The sequence below is a fragment of the Dendrobates tinctorius genome, unplaced genomic scaffold (assembly GCF_039654945.1).
Source record: "Dendrobates tinctorius isolate UK_male_01 unplaced genomic scaffold, ASM3965494v1 ptg000201l, whole genome shotgun sequence".
NCBI classification, from domain to species: Eukaryota; Metazoa; Chordata; class Amphibia; order Anura; family Dendrobatidae; genus Dendrobates; species Dendrobates tinctorius.
Genome location: NW_027361868.1, coordinates 3,397,705 through 3,420,483, shown reverse-complemented (window position 1 = coordinate 3,420,483; position 22,779 = coordinate 3,397,705). Strand labels below are relative to the sequence as shown.

Below are 22,779 nucleotides of genomic sequence, written 5' to 3'. Positions count from 1 at the left end.
TGTTCAGTCTCGAGTATGAGCGTCTCGTGCCAAAATCCCGGCACTTTCCCGCTTCACAATCGCCGATACACCTTTTAGCAGCAGCAGTTAAGGGTATTTATTCCTCAGCGCTGCTTTTTAATGGCGCTAAGAAATTAGTGTATAGCTCCCCCCAGCGTTGGAAAATCTTCAAGGTCTCGGCTACCGGTGAAGGCCGTAATTTCACCGAAACTCACAGAAAAAAAAAGGAAATTTTTCAATTAATTTCTCTCTCCTCTAATATGATCTAGCATCTCAGATTAGAGAGTAATGGGGTCTCCCAAGCCCCCCCCCAGTACTTCCGCCATTCCCAAGCCCTCCTGCTCCATCCCCCAGCCCTCCATATTATTTTCCTGGAAGAAAATGGTGGGCGCATGCGCAGTACACCTGGTGAGATCTGACAGCCAGTACCCAGCAACAATAGAACATTTTTCCTATTGATTCATTTTGATCTCTGTGATAGACCCTATCACATTGATCAAAATAAAAAAATAATAAAACAAACCCCTTTTTGTCACCCGCTTAGTTAGATAAAAATAAAAAAATATTTTTTTCCATTCTTTGCAGTTAGGATTAGGGTTGGGGTAGGGGTAAAGATTAAAGTTAGGGCTGTGGTTAGGGTTGCATTAGGGTTGGGGTTAGGGCTGTGATCAGGGTTGTATTAGGGATAGGGTTGTGTTAGGGGTAGGGTTGTCTTAGGGTTTGGGTTAGGGTTGTGTTAGGGTTGGGGTTAAGGTTGGGGTTAGGGTTGTATTGGCATATGGACTGTGGTTAGGGTTGTGTTAGGGTTGGGGTTAGGGCTGTGGTTAGGGTTGTATTAGGGTTAGGGTTGTGTTAGGGTTAGGGCTGTGATTATGGTTGGGATTAGGGTTGTGTTAGGGTTGGAGTTATGTTAGGCTTAGGAGTTAGGGTTGGGGCTAGGGTTGTGTTGAGGTTAGGGTTGTGATTAGGGTTAGGGGTTAGGGCTGTGTTAGGGTTGAAGTTAGAATCTGGGGTTTTTGATAAGTAAAACAAAAATGATGACAGCTAGTGTTGAGCGCTAGTGCTCGCTACTCGACTTTCCATCGGGTGTTCGGGTACTGCAGATCCCCACGTTTTTTTGGGGTGTCTAACAGCCACGCAATATGCGGGGAAGGGACTCGAGTATGTCACTCATATTTGGTACATACCCGAGCACCTGATGCAAACTGGAGTAGTGAGCACTTGCACTCAACACTAATGAAGACATATTCAATATGACGACCTAATGTTATTTAATTCTCTGATGTACCTGTGGGTTTAAAATGATCACTGTACCCCAGGGTAAAATCCTTGAGGGGTATGGTTTCCAAAATGGGGTGATTTGTGTTTTTTTTTGCTGTTTAAGCAAATCAGGGGGTTTCCAAACACGACATGGTGCCCACCATTGATTCCAGCCAATTTTGTGTTCAAAAAGTCAAACGGTGCTCCCTCTCTTCTGAGCCCTGCCATGCGCCCAAACAGTGGATTTCCCCCACATATTGGGTATCAGCATACTCAGGAGAAAATGCGCAACCACTTTTGTGGAGAAAATGCGTAACCACTGTTGTGGTCTATTTTCTCCTGTTACCCTTGTGAAAATAAAAAAGTTTGGGTCTAAATTAATTTTTTTGGTGAAAAAAGTTAAATGTTAATTTTTTTCTTCCACAATTCTTTAGTTCCTGTGAAGCTCCTGAAGGGTTAATAAACTTCTTGAATGTGGTTTTAAGCACCTTGAGGGTACTTACAGTTTTTGGAATGGTGTCACTTTTGGGCATTTTCTGTCATATTGACCCCTCAAACTCACTTCAAATGTGATGTGGTCCCAAAAAAATGATTTTGTAAATTTTGTTGGAAAAATGAGAAACCACTGATCTAATTTTAACCCTTATAACACCCTAACAAATAAAACTATGTTTTCCAAAATTGACCCAGTATTAATAGATTTTCTGAGCATTTAGGGCCACTTTAAAGACTCAATGTCTCCAGTGAAAATCTCCCATTGACGGCAAAGTGGCTTTATCCTTGAAACAGTCAGATTGGCATTTAAGGGGTATCTAGAAAATACCTCCTAATGTGATTAATGCATCTTTTCCTGCATTTTTGAGGAGCCAGAGGTTTTTAAGAAACTTGGCTATTACTCAAGATGCATGAATGCTAATGAGGAAGGAGGTCATACATGTGCGAGTAAAGGGAACAGAAGGAAAATATGTTTAGTCCATATAAGTTTACTACAGCTGGTAGAGCTGTTGAAGGTGTCGTGTAGATAGTATCTCAGACCAAGTATTGACTGAGATTAAAACATGACAAACATGATAGACACATTTTAACTCAAAACAGTTTTCACTTCCCTTCCCCCCACTAAGCAGCATCTCTACTGGCCTCCACCCTTTCTCTGATGTGTAAACTATGGATAAGTCCAGGCTTACAAAGTCCTTTGACTAGACATTCTCTAGGCACCACATGGGAACCATCCATGCTCCTAACTTTGCACCAAACCAGTCCATTTTTTCCACTCCATCTATCAACACTGCGTTGCAGCACTTTTGTCAATGTTATGGCCAATCCTGAGATTGGCAAGCTGAGAATTCACATTCTACTTCCAAAATGTAGACATTTAGATGGGACACCATCAATATCCGATTGGTGACACTCTACACCCAGCACTCCTACCGCCGGAGCAGAAAACAATTGAAACCTGTTGTTCTTGCGTATAGTTCAACGATATCATAAAGCCCACCCAGAAGATCACCCCCAAAACAGCATCGAATTCCACCAATCGCTATTCATTGCAGCAATACTTCTAATTACGAATATTTGCATAATATGGCGGACAATGGAAGAAAAGGGTTTTCCTCAAATGGTTTCGTACAAAAAGTGCCCACCTACTGTATGTACTGCTAATAATAAATACTTACATACACATAAAAAAGTTTAGACTTTGCTTACCGTACAGGGAACTGTGGGTTAGAGGCACAGTGATGTAGAAGTAGGTAATGTCTGGAAAAAAGAAATAAAAAAAATATTATTTAGAAAGTTAATAAAGTTGATTGGATGTCATAGACGGTCTTCCCTTTGGATCTCACCTATAGCAAATCGGAGTTCTTACTCTGACTTGTGCATGTGTCACACGGATGATCATTCATTTGTCATGTAATACCACAATTCTCCTGCAGAAGCTGCTACAAGAGAAATACACTTTTTCGCAAAAGTGTGTACACCTCTCACATTTTTTAAAATATTGTATTACATTTTTTTATGGGACAACACTGCAGATATGACACTTTGATTCAAGGTAAAGTAGTCAGTGTACAGCTTGTAAAGCAGTGGAAAGTTGGTATTCCATCTAAATAACTCAACACACAGCCATTAATATCTAAACCGCTATTAAAAAAAAGTGAGTGACAATGGCCAAATCGTGCCCAAAGTGTCAATATTTTGTGTGGCCACCAATATTTCCCAAGTACTGCCTTAACTCTCTTGAGCATGGAGTTCACTAGATCGCCACCAGTGGCCCCTGGAATCCTCTTCCATTCCTCCATAATAATATCACAGACCTGCTGGATGTTGGAGACCTTGCGCTGCTCCATGACCTTGCGCTGCTCCATTTTCCATTTGAGAAGGCCCCACAGATGCTCAATAGGGTTTATATCTGGAGACATGCTTGGCCAGTCCAGCCTCTTTACACTCATTTATTTTAACAAGGCAGTGGTCGTCTTGGGTGGGGTGTTTGGGGTCATTATCATGTTGAAATGGTGCCCTGCGGCCCAGTTTACAAAGGGAGGGGATGATGATGTGTTTCAGTATGTCATAGTGCATTGACATTCATGGCTCCCTCAATAAACTGGAGCTCCCCACAGCCGGCAGCCCTCATGCAGCCCCAAACCATGACACTCCCACCACCATGCTTGACTGTAGGGAGGACACATTTTCTACTCCTCACCTGGTTGCCGCCACACACGCTTGACACCATCTGAACCAAATAAGTTTATCTTCGTCTCATCAGAACACAGGACGTGGCTCCAGTAATCCATGTGCTTAGATTGCTTGTTTTCAGCAAAGTGTTTGCAGGCTTTCTTGTGCATCATCTTTAGAAGAGGCTTCAATCTGGGATAACAGCCATACAGACCAATTCGATGCAGTGTACAGTGTATGGTCTGAGCACTGACAGGCTGACCCCCCCCACCCCTTATCCTCTGCAGCAATGCTGGCAGAAATCATATTTTTTCAGCTCTTCAGAGAGTTCTTTGCCATGAGGAGCCATGTTGAACTTGCAGTGACCAGTGAGAGAGTGTGAGAGCGATAACACCAAATTTAACACACCTGTTCCCCATTCACACCTGAGACCTTGTAACACTAATGAGTCACATGACACGGGGAGAGAAAATGGCTAATTGGACACAATTTTACGCTATTAAACAAGGAGTACACTGACTAATTTTCATTGTATCATAGTGTCATATCTTCAGTGTTGTCCCATGAAAAAATGTCATAAAAAATTTACAAAAATTTGAGGGGTGTACTTACTTTTGTGATATGCTGTATATGGCCAGCCGGATCTTCTCAAGCTATAATTGTGGCGTTAATGTGGATTTCTGAAGCCTGACACATACTATTCTGGTTACGTGCTGGAAGAAGTTAGATTGTGCACAAAACTACATAATCTACACTGAAAGGGAACCTGCCAGCAGGTTTTTGCTATTTAATCTGCACATTAATGAGCACTTGCTCAGCAACTTGCTGTAGTTTTAATACAATCAGTGTTTTATCAGCAGGAGATTATCTCTAGAGAACTAGATGTCATGTGCCAGATAGTCCAGTTAATCTGTGTAACCCTGCCCCCACCACTGATTGGCAGCTTGCTGACTGTCACGATTCCTCCTCTCAGTGTGTCTGGTAAATGACAGTTCTGCCATCCAATCTAGGACAAGGATGTGCTGAGTTGTCAGTGTGGTGATTGACAGCTCAGCCGTCCAATCATATGCTGGGATGTGCTTAGCTGTCAGTGTCTTCAATGACAGTTTAGCTGTCCAATCAGGACCAGGATGTGTCGGGGCTTCATCCATGTGTCTCCTGTTCAGAGTAATTATCTGGCTATTTAGCCAAGCTCTCTGCCTTAGAATGTTGCAAATTGTAGCTTTGCTCAAAGTGGTGTTTGCTCTGTGCTCCTAGTCTTGTATTCTGATCTTGCTGCTCGACCTTGGACTTACCGTGACCATCCATCTTGGATTTCTGACCTCAGACCATGACCTGACTATGTTGTTTGTCTCATCCCTCTGTCTAAGACGTATCCTCCTGGCTTTTGACCTTGGACATCTTGACTACCCAGCCTCGCGGCTTGTCCATGAGTAGTGACTAGAGTCACACTGACAATGTACACAGGAGACTGCCAATCAGAAGTGTGGACAGGGTTGTACACAGCTCAGGATTCCGAGTTGTGCTACATTTACAACAGAAAAAACAGGGATTCTATCAAAACTTCAATAAGCACTGCAGTTATAGACACATCACCGGAATCAAGCTTTCTGTTGCTACATCATGCTACTCTCAGATTACATATAACCACCTGCTGACAGATTCCTTTTAATGGGAACCTAATGGGATACACAACTGCAAGGCTCGTTACAAGGCACAGCTATGATAACTGTAACGAGCCGTGCCCACGTATATCCATCACAAGAGTTTTACCCCGTGGAAGCAAACTATGAAAACAGCTTCTCGATGACGGCAAGCAGAGATCTTGAAACCAAAGAGGAATTGAAGCAGACTGGGACATAGCTCTAGGTGTAGTAGAAGTGGTAGTTACACCCAAGAACTGAGGCTTGAGAGATGCTTATCATTCCCTCTACCAAAAACTAAAGCACCAGTATTATAAATGGGTTACTTGAAGGAGGACAGGATACTTGAGGGGTTTTTTTTCGGTTTTGGAAAATCTGCCTCCCTCTACCTCCTGGTTTCAGTTTGTCAAAAAAAAGAACAACTATTTTTTAATCCCAAGGTTTAGTGTCGAATTTCCACCGCTGTTGCCAGTGTCTGCTACCAGGTGAAATCAATGACTGGCTGCAGCGCTGCCAACTTACATCAGCACTGCAGACAATAACAGACATCAGGCGCAGTGGCGGAGACTCAATGCCGGACCCACCCAGTAAGGTGACACGTCTGGATAAAAAGTGGGTGAAGCTTAGTGATGGGGTCTTCCCTCCACAGACTCTACACATTTACTATCATTTACTCTTTAACTACAACTCAAATCTAGGCCAGCTTCTGATCTTCAGGAGATTTGATTTTCTGGTGTATGGACAACCACAAATGTGCCAAAATCTTCAGAGGCTTGCATCTTGCACTGGCTAGCTTGAAATTAAAGGGAAAATTTATTTAAACTTGTGTTTCATGCGCCAATCTTAAATCAAAGTCACCTGGATTAAATTAGTGCAAATTTATTGAGACATAGGTCTCTTCTAATAAATTTATGACCTCATTTGCCAGAAAGTCAAATCTACTGGTGTAAATTATAGTAAATTTGCAAGGTTTCGGGAGGTCCCGTCCCTCATGCAAATTTTCTCCCGCTTTGCAGAAAATTGCCGTGAGTGGCAGAAAAGAGGGAAAAAAAAGTACCATCAAATGTGCTACTTTTATTCCCTACCATAAAACTGGCTCAAGTAAATTTTTGTTTAAAACTGTGGCAACACAAAACATCACTTTTTATAAATCTCCTCCGATGTCCCTTCAAAATTAAGACCTATTAATGCATTTTAGACGCCAGCTCATTCCACAAAGGAGTGCAGCTTCTTTAAATAGGGGCTAAAAATGCAAATTTTACCAAAATTTTGGATAAAAAGTGAAACCAACCAACAGGTTATAAGTGTGCCCAAAAGTATTTAAGATGCATCATATGTATAATCCAACATGAGCTCATGTTATATTTTGGCTCATTTTGCACCTGTTTACACTGACTGAATCGGTAACTCTGCCCCATTGCACCTGTTTGAGCCATACGCAGATTATAATAGCGTCAAGACTAAAGAAACCTAGTATACATCGATCTCAATGAGTAGTATTCACAGTCCAGCATCGGACACTTCTGTCCAGATTCTACTTTAGTTGCGGAACATTCCAAGATTCCATTGATTATCTAATTATTTTAGGAATGACAAGCTCCATGCGCTCGCTCGCTGTGTGACGGCCTCAGCCACAGCTCCTGCAAGGAACAGCTCACAATCTCCTCCTCCTTCCTGCCCGGTGCGACAGATGATATCTGTTTTCTCCTGTGAGTTCGAATTTAAGAGCCACTGAAGCTCGGCAACTGTATATTCTGGCTCAAATGAGCTGAAAATTGCATTCAATTTGAATTTCAAAACTATGAGAGGAGAAAAAAAAAGAAGCCGCGTAGGAAGTGTAACTCCTTCCTGACGTTCCTCTGGACATGCTGAAGTGTCATGTGTATGGACGTATGATCTCACCGGCTCTCCTGTCCGTTAACATTTATTAAAAAAAAGTTAAATTATTTTTTATATTAGCATCTATCCAGCCAACACATTGAGCATCGCAGGACAGAGATTGTCACCTCTCGATGTCACCATAAGGGTTCAAAATCTGACCTCCAAATTGGCCTACATGTGTGTTTAGGAGAGTGGGAAGAAAACGGACATCCCGTAATCCACGTAAACATGGACGACCACAGAAAGTTCATGGAGGTGCCGTCGTTGGTTGGATTCCAATCTTGTCATCAAATGCTGTCCTTCAGAAACGATTGCATATGTTGGGGGTAGAGTTGAGCGACTTTGGTCGGATCGGGTTTCATGAAACAAAATTTGTTTCAGATGAAACTGGTCCGACTAGGGCAAAAAAAGTCGGAGTTTTGTCCGAAACCCGACCCCAATGCAAGTCAATGGAGAATAAAAGTCGGCATTGAGTGGATGAATGTCATCCGCTCAATGCCGACTTTTATTTCCCATTGACTTGCATTGGGGTCGGGTTTTGAACGAAACTCTGCCTTTTTCTGCCCTAGTCGGACCAGTTTCATCTGAAACAAATTTTGTTTCATGAAACCTGATCCGACCAAAGTCGCTCAACTCTAGTTGGGGGCCATTCACATTTTGTCCTTTCCGTTGGGCGTTCATGTTCTTCAGACAGGGTCCCCACAGAATATAAGCTCAAATGGATTTCCTTTGGCACATTTTTTTTCAGATGTGTCCATTTTTTCAGCTCTACCACACCACATTCATGTGTCCACCTAAAATGACAGATGTTCTTGGAAGAAAATAACAAATGGAGTCCATTTGAACTCCGTGTGTCTTTTTGTCAGTGGCTCCATTGGGGGGATCCATCTGAATCCTTTTTTTCAGGGATTCTTAAGGAACACCCAATGAAAGAGGCCAAACGTAGTGCGGATGGCCCCTGACTGAGGCGTAATGGCAAAGATGGTCTGTAAGGTCTTTAATTGCATAAAAGAAAGCAGTGTGACACCCTATATATAAAACAATGTGTACCGTAACAGAAAAGAAGCAAAGTATGAACAAAACCTAACAAATACCACAAAGTACATCTCACAACACTGGTCTGTTGGATTGGATTTGTTGAGTTGGGATGGCCAGGGAGTGTTGACGTAGAATGGCTATAAGCATGGCCATCTTTGCCTCAGTAACAGATGTGCTCACACTTAACCTTTGGATCCAAGAACAGACTCCACTGGACGGTCAAATACAGATGTATACAGCTTAAACATCTCCTGACAAAGTATGTAATACTTTGTCATGTATGTAACTTTGACAAGTATGTAATACTTGTATGTAATACAAGATGTATACAGCTTAAACATCTCCTGACAAAGTATCACAAAATCATAATAATAATAATAATAATAATTTTTATTTATATAGCGCCAACATATTCCGCAGCACTTTACAATTAAGCGGGGACATGTACAGACAATAAATTCAATACAAGTTAAGACAATTCAAACAATGACATTAGGAGTGAGGTCCCTGCTCGCAAGCTTACAATCTACAAGGAAATGGGGGGACACAGTAGGTGAGAAATGCTTGTTAATTCAGGTCTGGCAATTATAATAGGGATTTTCATATAAAGCTGCATGATCCGGTCATCAGCCCGTGTGTTTAAGTGCAATAGACAAGTATCAAGTGCAGTTATGTGCATGAAGGGTGTGGAGACAGATGAATAGTAGGGTGCAGATTCAGAATAATATTTGGAAGGAGGGAACAGGGCAAAGTTAGCTTGCTGAGTAGTTGATGTGGTAGGCTTCTTTGAAGAGATGGGTTTTCAAAGCGCGCTTGAATAGGTCAGGGCTAGGTATCAGTCTGATCGTCTGGGGAAGTGCATTCCAGAGAGCTGGAGCAGCACGAGAGAAGTCTTGGAGACGGAGGTGCGAGGTTCGGATTACGGGGGATGTTAGTCTTAGGTCATTTGTAGAACGGAGGGCACGTGTAGGGCGATAGACAGAGATGAGAGAGGAGATATAAGGCGGTGCAGAACAGTGGAGAGCTTTATGGGTGAGAGAGATGAGTTTATACTGGACCCTGTAGCGAATAGGTAGCCAGTGTAATGACTGGCATAAGATGGAGGCATCGGTGAAGCGGCTGGACAGAAATATGACCCTGGCTGCCGCATTCAAGATGGATTGGAGAGGAGAAAGTTTGGTAAGAGGGAGACCGATCAGAAGAGAGTTGCAGTAGTCCAGACGAGAATGAATAAGAGCGACAGTAAGAGTCTTAGCAGTTTCAAAGGTGAGAAAAGGTCGGATTCTGGAGATGTTTTTAAGATGCAGGTGACAAGAGCGACTGAGTGATCGGATGTAGGGAGTAAAGGAAAGTTCAGTGTCGAATATGACCCCAAGACAGCGGGCATGCTGCTTGGGAGTTATGGTTGAACCCTCCAGGGTTATTTCGATGTTAGGTAGAGTGAGGTTAGTAGAGGGGAGAAACACAAGAAGTTCAGTTTTAGAGAGATTTAGTTTCAGATAGAGGGAGGACATGATGCTAGAGACAGCAGACAGACAATCCTTGGTATTTTGAATTAGGGTAGGGGTGATGTCAGGGGAAGAAGTGTATAATTGGGTGTCATCAGCATAGAGATGATACTGGAACCCAAATCTGCTGATTGTTTGTCCAATAGGGGCAGTGTATAAAGAGAAGAGGAGAGGGCCTAGGACTGAGCCCTGCGGGACCCCGATAGTAAGGGGACGAGAAGAGGAAGAGGAGCCGGAAAAAGATACAGTGAAGGAGCGGTCAGAGAGGTAGGAGGAGAACCAGGAGAGGGCTGTGTCCTTGAGGCCTATGGAGCGGAGCATAGTGAGGAGGAGCTGGTGATCCACAGTGTCAAATGCGGCAGAGAGATCCAGGAGAATCAGCAGGGAGCAATGACCTTTCGATTTAGCTGCTATTAAATCATTAGAGACTTTAGTGAGGGCAGTTTCAGTAGAGTGTAAAGAGCGGAAACCAGATTGTAAGGGGTCGAGAAGAGAGTTATCCGAGAGATAGCGGATTAGACGGGAGTGGACCAGGCGTTCCAGGAGTTTAGAGATGAAGGGAAGGTTAGAGACAGGTCTGTAGTTAGCAGTGCAGTTCTGGTCCAGGGATGGCTTTTTAAGTAAAGGGGTTATGATGGCATGTTTAAATGAGGAGGAAAATATACCTGAAGAAAGAGAGAGGTTAAATATTTTAGTCAGGTGAGTGGTGACCACTGGTGAGAGAGACTGCAGGAGCTGTGAAGGAATAGGGTCACTGTTGCAGGTTGTAGGCCGAGCAGAAGTGAGGAGCTTGGAAACTTCTTCTTCTGAAACAGGCTCAAAGATGTCTAGTGAGCTTGAGGTGCGGCAGAGAAGGGGATCCAGGCACTGAGGAGATAGGGCTGAGATATCCTTTCAATTGCTCTTTTCAAAACTGACCAGTCAACTCAGAATATGTCGAGCCAAGAAAATAGGTGGGAAGGACACAACTGTAGCTGAAATATTCTAAAGAAATATATGTATTGGAAAACTAAACTTTTACTGCCCTTTATAAACAAAAGTCCCAAATGGCTTAAGTATATAAGTCATATCAGTTTTATTTCCTTCGGATAGTTGGGAAGTTTTGAACTTCTCCTTATCTAATTATTTGCAAAAAAAAAAAGTTTTGGGGTATGATTACTATTTTTTTTAAAAGTTGAGGTAGGTCCCACAGATATTAGATGACCCAAAAGATAGTGAAGAACAGAAATCTCTTGTTTCTATGGGTGAGTTTGGCCAAATGGTTATGGACACATGTGGATTGGTCTTTTTTAGCCAAAATAAGGCAAAATTTTCTTATACTTTGACTATTTTTAAGAACCATGTTTTACTTTGACATAAAAACTGCCACATGTGAGCCTGACCTTGATCAAACGTTCTAACATTAGGCACAAAAGTAGGGAATGATTATACTACTAGTCAGGATCAATTTTACAGAAGTGCCTTGACTACCAGTGAATTAAGGGTCAATGCCCCCCTTTAAAAATCACAGGGTTATTACTCACATGGATGGGGCCATACCACCCATATTTACTGAACTTTGCCCCTTTTTTGGCAAAAAGTACAGTTGACCGGAGAACTAAGTGACCTGGAGAAAAAAAAGGACTGAGCCCTCTGTCGCCAAGGGTCCAGAAGTAGCTGCACAAAATAAAAAAAAATTCAGGTCTATTACCAGATTTTACCATATAAACTGCATACATTATTTGACAGATCTCTTAAACATGATGAGGCTGGTGTACTTACTTTGAAAATCCATGTCAGAAAGGAGGTATAATCCTATTATTAAAATGATCACTTTATGAGTCTAGCTAAAGAGTAAGAGAACTCATGAGTTCAAGTGTATTGAATCTCTGCCCACTAAGCCTGGCTGACTGCTGCAGCTTGTACTGAGTAGTGTGAGATCTCAGCAGCAGGGAGGAGGGACACTGAACAGCTGCCAATCAGGCTGGGTGGGTGTAGATTCAGCAGCAGCAGGAAACAGGAGCTTGGAGAGGCTGTCAAACAGGTTATGTGGGTGGAGATTTAGATGAATTTTTCTAAAAGCTTTTGCAGCCATTCTGACATATATTCTCAAAATAAATACACCAACCTGATCAGGTCTAATAGATCTATTTAATAATGTATAGAATTTGCATTGTAAAAGTTGGTGATAAATCCACTTTAAACAGGATATTGCTGTTTCCTGCACAGATGTTGGCCAGCAGGAGAAAACAGTGATGGCAGGAAAGCAGCTCCATTCTCATGATGGGTGTGAGCACCAAAGATTGGACCTACTCCAATTATAAAGTAATAGGATGGCATATGATAGATTTTACCGTATACCAACAACTGTCTAACCCTATCAGAACAAAGAATCATAGGCACTTTGTATGCCTCCTTATTGATCTGGGCACACCTGCATCCAAAGTTGGCTGGCACAGTTTGCTTTTTTCCCTTTGGATTTTTTTCCTTTGGATTTATGTGACCATTACGAAACCATAGGACATTCATACAGGTATAATATTATCCTACAGACTGTTATAGGTGTTCATGTGCAAGAGGCTTTATGGCTGTGTATCTCCCAAGAGACCAATGGACATAAGGGAGTCTCTGCTGTAAATTCTTTATATTTTTGTTTTCCAGCAGTAATTCAGAACTATTTCCAATTACTAATGAACAGTCTACCAGTACAGAAGCGTGACAAGAGGTATCCTCGGATACAAACATAAAGCATCATACTAGCCGCCTGGAATTGTCATCTGGAATAAAAAACAGGAATATGATTGGCTTTAAATGTGAACATTCCTAGAGATCTGCCAAAAATTACCCATCTTTATACATATTACCGGCTTTCGTGTGCCATTTCCTAAAGAACAATGGCATTAGAGCTCGCTAATGACACAGCACGGAAAAATTAGAAAGCTTTCGTTGTCAGAAACAAAATAACAAACCTGGAAAATCAGCTAAAATGTCTTATGAAAAGTTGTAAAACAAAGGGACTACTTTTTTCTACAGTATTTGCCTTAAAGCAAAAGTATCACATTATACATAAATATTTACTAATGTAACATCTACAGTATGTTGTAAGTAAATATATGAGCAATCAGGACTCACAGGCTTTGCCTTATGGTGGGTGGTGGAAGCAGGATTCACGGCTTTTCTCCATTTGTGGATGGAGGTAGCAAGACTTCCAGGCTTTATGCACTAATGGGTACTAGAAGCAGGACTCACAGGCTTTATGTACTAATGGGTACTAGAAGCAGGACTCAGACTTTATCTACTAGTGGGTAGTGGAATCATGACTCACAGGCTTTATCTAGTGGCTGCTAGAAACAGGACTCAAAGGCTTTATCTATTAGTGGGTTCTAGATTCTAGAAGCAGGAATCACAGACTTTATCTACTACTGGATGGAGGTAGAAAGACTCACAGCCTTTATGTACTAACCAGATATAGAAGCAGGACTCACAGGTTTTATCTACTAGTGGGTGCTAGAAGGAGGATTCACATGCTTTATCTAGCAGGTGCTAGAAGCAGGACTCAGACTTTATCTACTTGTGGGTGCTAGAAGCAGGACTCACATGCTTGATCTAGTGGGTGCTAGAAGCTGGATTCACAGACTTTATCTACTACTGGGTAGAGACAGCAAGACTCACAGCCTTTATGTACTAACCAGAGATAGAAGCAGGACTCACAGGCTTTATCAACTAGTGGGTGGTGGAATCATGACTCTCAGGCTTTATCTAGTGGCAGCTAGAAGCAGGACTCACGGGCTTTATCTACTAGTGGGTGCTAGACGCAAGACTCACAGGCATTATCTACTTGTGGGTGCTAGAAGCAGGACACACATGCTATATCTAGTGGGTGCTAGAGTCAGGACTCACAGACTTTATCTACTACTAGGTGGAGGCAGCAAGAGTCTCATCCTTTATGCACTAACCAGAGCTAGAAGCAAGACTCACAGGCTTTATCTAGTGGCTGCTAGAAACAGGACTCACAGATCTACTTCTGGGTGGAGATAGCAAGACTCATAGTCATAGGCTTTATGTACTAACCAGAGCTTGAAGCAGGACTCACAGGCTTTATGTACTAGTGGGTGCTAGAAGCAGGACTCTCATGCTTTATCTAGTAGCTGCTAGAAGCAGGACTCACAGGCTTTATCTACTATTGGGTGCTAGAAGCAGGACTCAGACTTTGTCTACTAGTGCACAGTGGAAGCAGGACTCACAGGTTTTATCTACTAGTGATTGTTGGAATCATGATTCACAGTTTTTTTGTACTAATGGGTGATAGCAGCCGGACTCACTGATTTATTTACTTGTGGTTGGTGGGAACAGAATTCACAAGCTTTCTCTATAGTGGGTGGGTAATGGAGGACTCACAGGCTTTCTAGTGGGTGGGTAAAGGAGGACTCACAGGCTTTCTCTATAGTGGGTGGGTAAAGGAGGACTCACAGGCTTTCTCTATAGTGAATGGGTAAAGGAGGACTCACAGGCTTTCTCTATAGTGGGTGGGTAAAGGAGGACTCACAGGCTTTCTCTATAGTGAATGGGTAAAGGAGGATTCACAGGCTTTCTCTATAGTGAGTGGGTAAAGAGGACTCACAGGCTTTCTCTATAGTGAGTGGGTAAGGGAGGACTCACAGGCTTTCTCTATAGCTGGTGGGAAATCAGGACCATCTAAACCCTTTACACACATTAGATAGTTCTGGACCAACCTGTGTTCTCGATGAGATTGCCGCTGTCAGACACCCCTGGCAATTGTTCATTTAACATTATTTGTCAGAGAAGAGTCAGAAGGCTCCAATACACATTAGGCTGTTGTAGATCTCGTCAATATCTTCAGGTTTGGATGGCTTTTGTCTAATGTGAATTGAGACCTTTAGAGTTTTCTCTTTTTTTTCTCTGGCAGCGTTTAATTGGTGTCCTATAGAAAAATACTGAGTTCAGCTACGAGTATAGAAAGCGATAAATCCATGAGCTTTGCGGTTCCTCTTCTATCCATTGCTGCCATTAAATATGAGACCTGACAGATCTGATATCTTAAATCCTAAAAATAATAGTAACTGCTACTTATTTACTACAAACAATGCTATTCCTTTGAATAGTACTACTATTGATACTAATAACATTTACAGTCAGGACTTCACCTTTCGATATGAATATATAATAATAGCAAATAGTTAATATTTCTAGTAAATAATGAGAAATAATAAGAACTTCATTTTCAACCTTGTCAAAATGTAAAGGAAAAAAATATTCTAAAGTGGTATACCAGAGCTCTGACATTTCCGCAAATACTATTAAATATAGTTCTGTTTCTACAAATGCAAAACAACAAATAATAATAGAAAAAAATACGGTATGTAAAATAATAAGGTCTGTCTACATAGAACAGCCCTGCACCAATTAGTCTTTTCCTTGAATACCAAAGCTCATCAGTCATGCTCAGAGTTAGTAAATTCATTTCCGCATTTTAATTTTCTGTTTATGCCGCATCCGTCAGGACGTATAGAATGATAATATACTGTTGCTGACCACAGAAAAATAAAAGAAAAATGGCAAAAAAAAAAAAAAAAAAGCACGTGGAGAAAAAAAAAAGTGATCATTTCATGTGAGACTATTTTCAGAATTTTGTTTGGGTTGCTCAGACTGGGATCCATCAATTATTTAAAAGATGTAACAGGATGCTTCCTTTGCTGGATAAATCTGCAAGCAGACCCCAAGAGAGAATGAAACATGAATTAAGTAGCATTTATTAGCTCGCTTGCAGAATGCAGATTCAGCCGGGAGGACTGCCGGAGGTATTAGAATTTGTACATTTTGCTTTGTAAATTCTAAGAAGTTGGCACTATAATTTTTTTTTTATTATTATTTCTATTTTTTATTTGTAATTTTTTTTCTATGCTTTTTTTATTTTTTTTTTTGCCTCTATTAAAATTAAAAAAAAAAAATCACGGCAACATGACAAATTTATCATCTTGTTAACCTTTTTTTTCCACTCTGTTTCCAGCTGATGTATTGTCTTCATTTAAATTACAAATGTACTAATCTGCAGCACTGTTTACAGAGTACAGTGTTAAATGGTAGACTGGGTAAGCAGCATCGCTCACTATGGCTTCATATCTCACCCAAACAACGGGCAGGCTGCTCGCCGCGTGCTCTGGGTTTGCAAGTTACGCAGCCGAGATTTGCTAAATGAGCTTTTTTCAAAGTATTTATTGCTGTTCTTACTGCTCTTTTTTATTTTAGGTAAAATTAAGTCGTAAATTCAGCAGTGAAAACTTCTGGCAGTTTGAAATAGTTCAGAAAAATGCTCAAAGGGAAAAATAAGCATAAATGTAAAATTTTGTCAGCATAAGCATAATATAAATCGCTTACCCCTCCCCCCCTTGAAAAATATTAAAGGGAATCCGTCAGCATGTTTTTTGCTATTTAATCTAAGAACAGCATGATGTAGGGACAGAGAACCTGATTCCATCAATGTGTCACTTACTAGGCGGTGTTTTGCTGTTTCAATAAAATCAGTCTTTTATCACTACAGGACTAGGTGTCTCGTGCCTCCCAGTCCAACCCCGACTCCAACACTGATTTCTGTCAATATACAGTGTACACAGATAGCTGCCAATCAGTGGTGTGAGTGGGGTTATAAATAGAGTTGAGCAAATATCTTCGGTTCCCTGTTTATTCGCAAAACTATAGCGGGAACCCGGCTTCCTTGATCGCGATGGCTGAACAGCTGATCGGCGCCGCAGCTGCATGTGTCGCAGCTGTGTCACTGTCACAGCACATGCATGGAGAGTCCAACACATATTTATTGTATACAGCTTCCATGCAAATAGAAATGTCTACATGGTAACAGACCACAAACAATCCCCGTAGTCTGATACCATATACTTGTGTTCTTTACTTCTATCTCCCCTTCTTCTTGAAAATCCACATATAATTGTGCTCAAAAGTTTACATATCCCGGCAGAATTTTTGCTTTCTTGGCCTTTTTCCAGATAATATGAATGATAACACCAAAACTTTTTCTCCACTCATGGATAGTGGCGGGGTGAAGCCATTTATTGTCAAACTACTGTGTTTTCTCTTTTTGAATGATGATGACAACCCAAAACATCCAAATGACCCTGATCAAAAGTTCACATACCCTGATGATTTTGGCCTGATAACATGCACAGAAGTTGACACAAATGGGTTTGACTGGCTACTAAAGGTAACATCCTCACCTGTGACCTGTTTGCTTGTAATCAGTGTGTGCATAAAAGCTGAGTGAGTTTCTGGGATCCAGACAGGCTCTTGCATCTTTCATCCAGCCACTGAAGTTTCTGGATTGTGAGCCATGGGGAAAGCAAAAGAATTGTCAACGGATCTACAGGAAAAAGTAGTTGAACTGTATAAAACAGGAAAGGGATACAAAAAGATATCGAAGAAATTGATAATGCCAGTCAGCAGCATTCAAACTGGGATTAGCAAATGGAAAATCAGGGGCTCTGTAGAAACAAAACCACGGTCAGGTAGAACAACAAAAATGTTGTCCACAACTGCCAAGAAAATTGTTCGGGATGCAAAGAAAAACCCACAAATAGCATAAGCTGAAATACTGGACTCTCTGAAAACTAATAGTGTGGCTGTTTCAGGATGCAGAATAAGGAGGCACTAAAAGAAAAATGGGCTGTAAGGTCCAGTCGCCAGAAGAAAACCCTTGCACAAATGCCACAAAGTATCTCGCCTACGATACACAAAACAGCACAGAGACAAGTCTCAAAACTTTTGGAACAAGGTAATTTGAAGTGATGAGACCAAAATTGAACCTTTTGGCCACAACCAAAAACGTTACATTTGGAGAGAGTTCAATAAGACCTATGATGAAAGGAACACCATTCCTACTGTAAAGCATGGAGGTGGATCGCTGATGTTTTGTGGCTGTGTGAGGTACAAAGGCACAGGAAACTTGGTCAAAGTTGAAGGAAAGATGAATGCAGCACGTTATCAGCAAATACTGGAGGCAAATTTGAAATCATCAGCCCGGAAGCTGCGAATGGGACGTACTTGGACGTTCCAACATGACAACAATCCAAAACATAAGGCCAAATCGACCTGTCATTGGCTACAGCAGAACAAAGTGAAGGTTCTGGAGTGACCATCTCAGTCTCCTGACCTCAATATCATTGAGCCACTCTGGGGATGTCTCAAGCACGCAGTTCATGCTAGACAGCCCAGGAAATTACAGGAGGCTTTTTGCCAAGAACAGTGGGCAGCTTTACCATCTGAGAAAATAAAGAACCTAATCCACAACTACAACAAAAGACTTCAAGCTGTCATTGTTGTTAGAGGGGGCAATACACGGTATTAAGAAATGGGGTATGTGAACTTTTAATCAGGGTCATTTGGATGTTTTGGGTTGTCAGTAGGATTTAAACAGAGAAAACAGTAGTTTGACAATAAATGGCTTCACCCAACCACTAACCATGAGTGGAGAAAAAGTGTTGGTGTTATCATTCATATTCTCTGAAAAAAGGCCAAGAAAGCAAAAATTCTGCCGGGGTATGTAAACTTTTGAGCACAACTGTAACTCAGAAGGGTCTACAAGCTTAAGCTTCTAATACATGATTACAGGATCAGACTACATAATATTTGTTTGCTGTCTGTTCCCATGGAGACACAACAGAACTGTAGACACAAAGGTGTAAGTGTTGTGAAAATTAAAGACAATTTGCATAGTACTTGCACACCAACTTTAAGGGAATTTGTCATAAAAATGACCTATTATTTAAATCTGATTTTTGAGTTACAGGTTTTAAAAAAATTGCTTTTTTTCATATCAGGATTTTTATTTTAATAAATGTAATTTTGTAACTTCATACTGTTCACCAGGTTTATATTAGATTTGTACTTTCTGTCATTTCAGGAGGCTCATTATCATCAGATACAGGATTAAAAAGACAGGTAACACCACTAAACAAAGCTGATAAAGGATCCACCAGTCACAATAGGTGATGTCACAGCTCACTGCTCCCCCCTCCCTTCACAATCACTTATGCACATGTTCATTGGAGGCGTCAATACAAAACATAGAATCATAGAATCATAGAATCGCAGAGTTGGAAGGGACCTCCTGGGCCATCTGGTCCAACCCCCTGCTCAAAGCAGGATTCGCTAAATCATCCCAGTCAGATGTCTGTCCAGCCTCTGTTTGAAGACTTCCATTGAAGGAGAACTCACCACTTCTCGTGGCAGCTTGTTCCATTCATTGATCACTCTAACTGTCAAAAAGTTTTTTCTAATATCTAATCTGTGTCTCCTCCCATTCAGTTTCATCCCATTGCTTCTAGTCTTTCCTTGTGCAAATGAGAATAAAGTTGATCCTTCTACAATGTGACAGCCCTTTAGATATTTGTAGACAGCTATTAAGTCTCCTCTCAGTCTTCTCTTTTGCAAACTAAACATTCCCAAATCCTGCAACCTCTCCTCATAAGACAGGGTTTGCAGACCGGTCACCATTCTGGTCGCTCTTTTCTGAACTTGCTCCCAAGTCTTTTTCACATGTGCTGTTGCTTAGCCCTATTCCTCCCATTCTGTATATGCTTTTTTCAGAATGGGAAAATAGGGTTGAAGTTTGTTCATTGCTGCTAATGTTCATGTCAATTTCCTGAAAGAACAGGAAGTTAGTGTCTAAAAAAGCCCCAGTGGCCAGTGTGAAAATTGCAGGATATATAATTCTTATTGTAAATATTATTTATATTATTTTTAATAATATTTATTCATTTTTAATTCTGATTGTGATTTAAAAAATGCAATTTTTAAAAAAAAATACATTATGCACCAAAATATCATTTAAATAATAGGTTATGTCTTGATGGCACATTCCCTTTTAATAATATTAATTATAGCAATGAAAAAAAAGGTTTCAGAAGAATATAACCCTTTTAACTCTCGTCAAATAGACGGTGAATTCTATAAAGTCAAAATGGTCAACAAATAAAATTAAAATCTTACAAAGTAACCAAGGTCCCTCTCAAATAGGAGCAAAAATTACAGATTAAGAGGAGCAGACCTTGACAGATTTAGGGCCCCCCCAAAAAAAAATTCTCAATGGCTGGTAACACAAGATGGAAACCAGAACAACCAAACATTGAGAATACCATGAGTGACTTCTCAAAGAGTCAGAAAATCTTGGAATAAACTCAACTAGCACAAAAATCTGAGGGTGTAGTAATGGGGGGTGCAAAGGTGCCAGCTGCACCCGGGACTTGGAGCAAGGGATAGTCATAGGACTAAGGGAACATCTGCCAAATGAGAAGACACCAGTATTACAAATGGCACACAATAGTTGAGGGTTTCTGTTACAGATTTTAGTCCTGGAGCTCAGGGCTTCAAATTATGTCTCTAAGGTCTACAATACTTAAAAAGTTAAAATGACAAAAGGTAAAAAAAAAAAAAATCTATAAAGGAAATAAAATATAGTAGGAAGTTCAAGAAGGAAAACAGTTTGATACGTTGTCAAGAGCTCAAGTCAAGAAAGAGAAAATCATCATAAGATAAAATGAATTATCAAACCTGGAGAACCAAGTCAGTCAGCACAAAGAAGGTTCAAAACAGCTCAAGGTCAAAAGTGAAAAAGATGCTAAAAATGCGCAGATGGGCAACAAAATACACTAGAAAGTTTCAAGAAAACAGACCGATATTTAACTTAGAGAAAGAAATAGAGGCATCCTTAGATAAACCAGTGCCATAAAGGCAAAAAAAATTCTTCCAAGATCTAAGCGCCAGCGGTGAAGGGGGCAGAAAAAAATGAATATGAGAAGCAACATTACTAGAGCTACTGGCAAGGACGAGATCGACTCAATTAGTTAAAAGAGCACAAGGAAGGGCCAAAATACTTCCAAGGTCAAAGGGTCAAGGTGCCAAAAAAAAAAACAAACGCCCTGCCAGGAGATCGTATGAAATGTATTGAAAAATGTTCGATCCAGCCGGACTATAATTCATGACACCTCCCAGTCTGATAAATCCTTAAACTTTCCACAATCAAAAGGAAAAGGTCAAAATCAACTCCTGAAGATGTAAAAAGTGTGATCCAGCTCACCCACATCGAAACAGCCAACAAATCCTTGACTCGGATGAAAAATCGCTCCTGCTCGGTGGTAGCACTATTGAAAGGTAAAGATATCCAGACGTTTTTTGGATAAAAAAAAATTGCAAATATTCATTGTAGAACTGAATAACACAGAACATTCTCCGTTGGCATAGCAAAAAAAGAATAAATGTAAGCGCTTATCCAACATGTTTCATTTCGAACTGTATCTCAGTCCTTACTCATTTTTTGCCATTTTTTATCCCAAAAATTTCCACCTCGGCAATAGTTAATTCATGCATACATTATTGGTTCCGGAATGTGTCCCTTCCTCCATAGAAAACGTTGCAGGAGTCTTTATTAATTCTGAGAGTTTTCTGCAGTTGTTGTCCTGATCATTTATTTTGTCTGAACTCATAACTTTCCTCCCACACTATGTGGGCAGTCACGGGGCTATTAGGATGGAACTCATTCCAAGATGGCATCTGGTTCTCTGGCAGTGTCCTTGCACAGTTGTGTTGGCATATGTGGATCGACCGAAGCCCTGCCACATGTCTGCTGAGAGGATATATTATCTTAGACTCCTTTGTCCTTTTGGATCTCATCCCCTTCCCCTACAGATACTACACAGGTGTTACAATGAGACAGTGTGCTGATGAGAAAGATTTCTACAGCTTCTGACTAATCACAAGAACATCCCGTGCCTGCATCTACGAGGAAGATGGCCATGTTGGGTACGAGCTCATATATCCATCCAACGAGAGTGCACTGTCGTACATTAATAACTTATTTGCAATATTAACTCTAAAGTTTCTGTATAATTAAAGTGTTAAACTAGCAAAACTCATGGATCACATTTTTTACCATTTTAATGAGAAAATCCCGTTAATTCTAAATTAATGCTGGTTCTCTCATTTTCCAATAAGTGATGGCATATAGTCATATCTCTTGGATATGCCATAACTTTATGATCAAGAAAGATGAACACTAGAGTATAAGAATTAAGGTAACTGCGCACCTCGTGAGGTTGTGTGACACCAATGAAAATCCAGAAGACAGTATAGAGGACGGTCAGGGTGGTTTTAAATATTGACGTGTTTTGACATTAACAAACTTCTTCCTCAGGAGAACCACAAGAGTTGGATTGTTGTGGTTCTCCTGAGGAAGATGTTTGTTAACGTCGAAACACATAAAGATTAAAAACCACCCTGACCGTCCTCTATACTGTCTTCTGGATTATCATTGGAATTACAGCACCAGCAGCGTAGATCACCAGCTTTATTTTACCACTTGATACCTTTACGATCGGTGGGGATCCAACCACTTGGACTCTCAACGATCCTGTAAATGATGGAGACTCCATGCTGGTGTAAGAGCTGTGACCTCTTAATTATTCCTGCACAGAGCCGCTCTATGTTGGGATCGGTAAAAGAAGTAGATTTGTGAAGAAGACAATGGGCTTTGCCAGCACTGAAACCCCTTATCTCACAGAATCAGAATCCCAGGTTGGGTATCCATTGATCATAAATGATAGCATAGACTAGAGTATACATGACTTCTGGATATTGGATGGACCCTCATTTATAAGCACATGAGACAATAAAATAAAATACACAACACGTTATTCTGCTGTCAAAAGGCCACAGCTTTTATTTAAAATAACATGAGTACAGTACGACAAATACCGTGAGATCCCTGAGCTGCCTGC

General features: G+C 40.9%; 1 protein-coding gene across 4 annotated transcripts in view; it reads right to left on the bottom strand.

Moving 5' to 3' along the window:
- ESRRG (estrogen related receptor gamma) overlaps window positions 1–22,779 on the bottom strand; it is a 1,000,720-nt gene that overhangs the window by 726,012 nt on the left and 251,929 nt on the right. For all 4 annotated transcript variants that reach the window (XM_073553352.1, XM_073553347.1, XM_073553348.1 and 1 more), the window contains exon 4: window positions 2,965–3,015. The gene's annotated coding sequence lies outside the window, so the exon portion shown is untranslated. The remainder of the gene's footprint in view (window positions 1–2,964; window positions 3,016–22,779) is intronic.